The following is a 6189-nucleotide window of genomic DNA, read 5'->3' as shown; positions in this document are numbered from 1 at the left end:
CCCTTCTTTTTCTTTTCCAGCTGTTCCTTTACTTCCTCCCAGGTAGGCCTTGGTCGATTCAGATAATCTTGGATTGTTGGTCCTGAAGACTGGATTGGACCCGTTGACCGGGCCATTGCTATTGGATTCATGTAGGCCACACGATTATCTTGCTTCCCCATGGTGGCCGACTGGACGCGCAGGAAGCCGCGGAGAGAACAGGCCGGAGAAGAAGCCGAAGCGGCCCCGAGTGGAGAGATTGTAATTAGCTAATGTGGAGGAAAGAGAAGAGAACTGGTAAAGAACACAGAGGGTAGCCAGGGTACATTGAAGGCAAGGGGGCAAAAGCACACTAACCAGCATGTCTGCTGTCTTTGTAGAACTATGGCTTCGACAGTGTGTTCTGTGGTTCATGCCTGCACTGTTAATTTTATTCACATTTGTAGTTTTGCTGGGTGTTTGCTGCCAAACTAATTTATAAGTAAGACGTAGAAAGGTATCACTAAGAAATTAGTAAGATAAGTAAACTCAAACCTAGTAGGAATACTTGTTAGCAGGAGAGGAGAGCTGAGGAGAAGTTAGAGCAATCAGTGTACGGCTTCAACTTTATTACTAATGTTTTTCGTGTAAATATGCCTTCAAGTAGTTATCTATGACTATATTTTCTAAAAGAGATCTTTGTTTTAATTGTTTGAGAATAATTCATGTTAAAAGATATGTTTCAATTAATAAGCATATCTCAAATATGTTCTTAGTTTCATGATGCATATTTTTACATTTTGTATATTATTTTATTTGATTCTCTAGATATGTCTATCCAAATAAACAGCTATTAACTATTAAGGGTTATGAAATTGGAGTATTATTTGAATCTCATTTAAATTAAATAAAATTTAAAATCCATTCTACAATCTTAGTAACTAAATTTTAAGTGCTCAATAGCTACATGTTGCTAGTAGTTACTATTTTACACTGTACAGCTATTGAAATTTAATTATGTTTGAAAATTATATTGGAAGGCACTGCTATAGAATTTTTTTTTCTAATTTGGAAGGCCTATGTTGCTTTTCTAATTAATTTTTGCTAAATGCTTAGGGAAGATTTTTTTAATCCCAAAGTGCTAAAAATGTTATGTTAAAAAGTTTCTTTTGATATTTCTATAGTTTTTCTAAAATGTTATTTAAGTTATAAATATTTCTGGAATGTTCTGTCATATGAGATGCTTTAAGAACTTTTATACTTTTTAACTTTCTGATCAATAAAGTCTAATGAAGTTGAAACTATTCTCTCCAACATTTAATATTCAACATTAAATATTTTATGTTTTATTTATTTCATATTTATTGTATCACATTGATTTTTTAGTTAGAATTAACTTCGCTTTTATAAAACGATTTTCAACAGTTATGAAATGGATTCTCTGTTTTGGAAATTGTAGGAAAGATGAGTTGATCAGTTTTGTATGTGTGTGCACATGTATGTGTATCTGTGTGCCCACATGTGTGTATGTGTATGTGCATGCATGCGTGTGTGTGTGTGTGTGTGTGTGTGTGTGTGTAAAAAGGGAGCAGGATGGGGGAAGGGACTGTAATAAATTATATTGAAACTGTTGTGAATAAACTTGGATGCCACTCTAGTTTGTTCTCCTGAAAAGTCAGCCTCCTTTTGACTCAGTTAAAATAAGTTACTGAGGGCTGGAGAGATGGCTCAGCGGCTAAGAGCATTGACTGTTCTTCTGAAGGTCCTGAGTTCAAATCCCAGCAAGCATATGGTTGCTTGTAACCATCCATAATGAGATCTGATATACCCTCTTCTGGTGCATCTGAAGACAGCTACAGTGTACTTACATATAATAATAAATAAATCTTAAAAAAAAAAAGACCCTCATTGTCATTTAAAAAAAAAAATCAGTTACTGAGTAGGTGCACACAAAACCAGGAAGACATCCCAGAAATCCACTCTAGTTACAATTTATGTGAGATGGCTCATTCTAAGACATGAGCAGCTGCAGGCATGAGACTGCTCAGGAGACAGAGTTGACCAACGGTAAAGGATAATTGAATTTGGGTGGAGTCAAGTAGTGACATTTGGAAGGTTAACTGTAGATGAGTTAAATTTTCCTCCAGATCTTCCAATAATGGCCCAGATTAAAAATAAGAGAAACCCAGTGTTGGGCAATATGTTATTACTTGATGGCCACAGTAGTCAAGTTCTAAGTAACTAGATGAGTTTAGATAGGTTTAAATAGAGTTGAAATTTAGATTATAAAATATTTTAATATTTTATCGTTTGATTTAATATCATTCGATTTAGTTACTTAAGTCATTATAATGCCAAGATTAATTCTGATAAAAGTGCTGTGGTAAAAATATGCCAAAAATGTATTAAGATGAAGAAAGGGATATTATATCCAGCCCATAGATATGGCCATATTATTGGTACTATATGAGTAAACTTTTGATTGCCACTCAGATATGTGAGTTTTAACATTTTTTTGAAGTTTTGAAACAATTTAAATTATATATAAATTATATAAATTGACAGCAGGAGAGGACTGCTGAGGAGAATTTAGAGTAGTCAGTATAATTTTTATAACTTTCTTTTATTATTAAAGCTTTTCATGTAATTACTAAATACTTCCTCCCCTAGTTATCTATGACTATATTTTTTAAAAGAGGTCTTTGTTTTAATTGCTTGAGAATAACCCATGTTTAAGGATGTAATATAAATAAATATATATGAATGCATATTTCTAAGAACATCTAATAATTGAAGACAGAAACATTTTGTTAAAAGCTGTGGCACAACTTTAAAATATTTTAATGTATGATAGAGTATATTCCTTTTACAGAACTTATTTGAGACTGTCTGAATCAGCCAAGAAAAATGGAATTTCTAAATTGAAAGATTTGACATTTGATATTTTCCATTGCTACTAAGTATATAAAAACTACTTTAGTGGCAGTAAGCAAGAATAAATTATATTTTTTGTTCTGCAATTACATCTTCAGTTATCACTTCCTGGAAAAGTATTTAACAGAACAGTTGATGTTTTTCACTTAAAGAACATAATCAAGCCCTAAGCCAATATACAGAAAATTTAATTTAGATTTCATTGTTTTTCGGAATACCTCCATGAATGACTTCAAGTTATATTTCCTACAGTTTCTTGAGAGCAAATGCATCATCATCTAGAAGCAAATTGTATTGTTTGACAGATGACAATGAGACATATCTTAATATTACAGTTGACTAAACTATTTCTAATAAAAATGTTAAACGAATGGGATGTTACATATTTCTTACACATTCTTTTCTGTTTATTTGTCTATTTTCTAGGTGAAAAAATTCCTAGGTCATAAAAATTTTAAATTTTATTTGACTTGTTATTCCCTAAGAAGAGTTATAATAAAGATGTTGGAGTTTAAGACTTTTGAGTAGTAACTTACCTTTGAGTGCCAATTTTTTATTTTGTTTATAAGGCTTTAAAAATTTTGATTTGCTGTATATATATTATAGTTTGGAAAATAAAGTGTGCCAAGATGAAATAAAAGAAAAGAGCATCTAATTATTTAACTGTATATAATGACTATAAAATGCTTTCTCTTTATCCTCTTAAAAGTATAGTTTACTTACCTTTGTGAAATTAAGACTTTTCATTGAGATAATTTATTGACCCATAAAATCAGGAATGTTCAAATAAGCTCTCTTTACCCACTCTCCACAAATGTCTGCTCCTAAAAATCAATTGCTCAAAACTGATGATGGTGACAGTGGTCAGGATGTGCTCAGAGGGTGATGGATGAGAGGGAAGGAGTTTTCGTAAATATGCAGCCTCTAGGAAACCTTCTGAGTTTACTGCTAACTGCCCATCAATAATTCTCAGCATATAAGCTGAGCTTTACAAACAAACCAGATAGCGAAGACCTCAGAATAATTTCTGAGGAAACTGGAAAATATTTCTAAAATATTTAAAAGGTATTTGTAACTTTGAGTAGGTGAACCTCATGGGTATTTCTCACGATAGCACTTTACTCTAATTCTCCTTACTGTACAAAAATTAAGTTGTAAATACTAAATAGCCCATATGTTTGGAATTAAGTTAACAAAGATGTAGTAAAAACTCACAAAAGATAAGGATGTTGCATATTATTAAATTAAATTTTCTTTTGACAAATTTATACATATAATGAATTCTGATTACTCTTAACCTATACTCTCTTATCTATATCATCTTCCACTCCAGGAATACCCTCCCCAACCCCTTCTATACTCAACATGTTTTCTTTTGTTTTTGAGCCACTGTGCTTCCTCAAGGACATCTGTGTGGCTGTGGGTTTAGAATTATCCAGTGGAGCCTGGTAGACTCACCAGTGGGTACATAACTGAAGACAATGACTTTTCTTCTCCTAGAACCTATTAGAGGCAAATTGTTCATCAGAGATAATCAGGCCCTATGAGTCTCTCCCTTATCCAAAACTGATTGTCAATAGGATCAAACTTGTACAGGGATGGTATAGGCAACCCACAGTTGTGTGAGTTTATAATTTTAATGGTTGTTTTCATGCCCAGAAGACAGAATTTGGTAGACTTTCTCCCTGTCTTTCATCTCTTATATCCTTTAGACAACCTCTTGTACAATATACCTAAAACACAAGGCATGGATTTGGGTTGCTTTCTTACCATTTGTGCAACTATTGCACCTTTGGGTAGTACTTTTCCTGGCAGATTGATATCCCAGTTCATAAGGTTCACAGACGACTAAAACTGTTCATGTCTTTATAAGCATCTTTGGGTGATATTAAAGCTATCTATGAGGTAGAAGGTTTCAAGATCAATTCTAGCTTGATTTCTCTGTATCTGAACAAGATGAGTGGTGTCTTCATCAATAGTCTTACTGTATAATAGTAGGGGAAAATTGTTTCATTGTGGAAGGTATAGTTTGTCATAGTTTGACTCTTGACAACAGTTCTTTGATTGCAAATGATTATTATGATAACCCATTGATCTGTTCTGAGGCCTCTAGCTTGTGCTACTTCACCAATACTGGAACTTCACTGGAGCTCCTCTTGAATATCCTGTTGTAGCCTTGTGTCATGGATATCCTATAGTTTTGTATTAGTAGGACTGGCTCCTTCACTTGTTTCAGCAGTTTATCTATGGAGTAGATATTGGGGTGAGCCAATTCATAGCCCTGGATGTGGGCCTAAGAGGTATCTGAGCTGGTCAGCCATGTCACCATGCAGGGGATGAGTGGCAGGGTCAGCTCTCCCTAGCTTGTATCCTTGTGGGTGACTCACCCACAACTACAATCTGCTGTGCCTCTCTCCTGAATACTAAAGCTGGGTAGGGGTGGGGCCAGCTCTTCTGCTGCCATGCTCCCCAGGGCTAGCTCTCTCATGATGTCCATGTGAGGAGTGGGGCTAGTTCTGCATAGTTTTCAGATATCAACCTCTCCCCTAGAGGTAACCCAGAAGTAGACATGTGCCTGGCCTTTGGTGGTAACAGACTCCCACTGCTCCAGGGCCAAGAACTCAAGCAAACCTGGCCCTTAGTGGCAGCACAGGTCAGTACTCTATGATGGCCCCAGGCATCACCAGGTACACACATCAGGATGTTCCTAATTACCCTCACATTTCCAGTTCTGCCTCTCCTCATCATGCCCACATCCTTTTATTCATCGTTTTATTTTCACTTCTCTACCACTTACTTGCTCCCTATAATGGCACCAGCACTCAGAGTGGTCTCAGGAATGCTTGGTCCTACATGTGCATTATAGCACTTGACTGGTGGTTATCTGAAGCTAGCTCCCTGTATGGGCTCCCTGCCGCCAGGCTGGTGGTTGTCTCAGGCTTACTTTTTTCCCGGGCATGTTAGGTTACTAATCATTCAGATGTTCACAGGTCAGAGCCTCTCTCCACTCTGCCAACTACTGATGCACACGTAACACAGCAGCCATGCCTGCAATGCCTCTAGGGACAAGGTATTGAAGAATTTTTAAGGAGAAATATGATATTATGACTAGATTTTGCAAAATTTATTTAAAATGTATATGGTGGAATATTGTCTGTGGGTATATGATGAAGAAAATAGCAAGATATAATTATCATCCAAATTTGAAAACAAAGAAAACATCACTATCACCACCACAACCACCAGCACCACCTCCACCACCTCCACCTCCTCCACCTCCACCTCCACCTCCACCAC

General features: G+C 35.7%; 1 protein-coding gene and 2 pseudogenes across 11 annotated transcripts in view; 1 reads left to right on the top strand and 2 right to left on the bottom strand.

Moving 5' to 3' along the window:
• The window catches only part of Grm8 (glutamate metabotropic receptor 8), an 804058-nt gene that overhangs the window by 450139 nt on the left and 347730 nt on the right, over positions 1–6189 (top strand). The gene's annotated exons all lie outside the window — the stretch shown is intronic.
• The window catches only part of LOC116098443, a 44553-nt pseudogene that overhangs the window by 730 nt on the left and 37634 nt on the right, over positions 1–6189 (bottom strand).
• LOC116100185 lies at positions 5849–5962 on the bottom strand (annotated as a pseudogene).

The sequence above is a fragment of the Mastomys coucha genome, unplaced genomic scaffold (assembly GCF_008632895.1).
Source record: "Mastomys coucha isolate ucsf_1 unplaced genomic scaffold, UCSF_Mcou_1 pScaffold20, whole genome shotgun sequence".
NCBI lineage: Eukaryota > Metazoa > Chordata > Mammalia > Rodentia > Muridae > Mastomys > Mastomys coucha.
The sequence above is the reverse complement of the archived record's forward strand: the minus strand, read 5'-3'. Positions and strand labels throughout refer to the sequence as shown.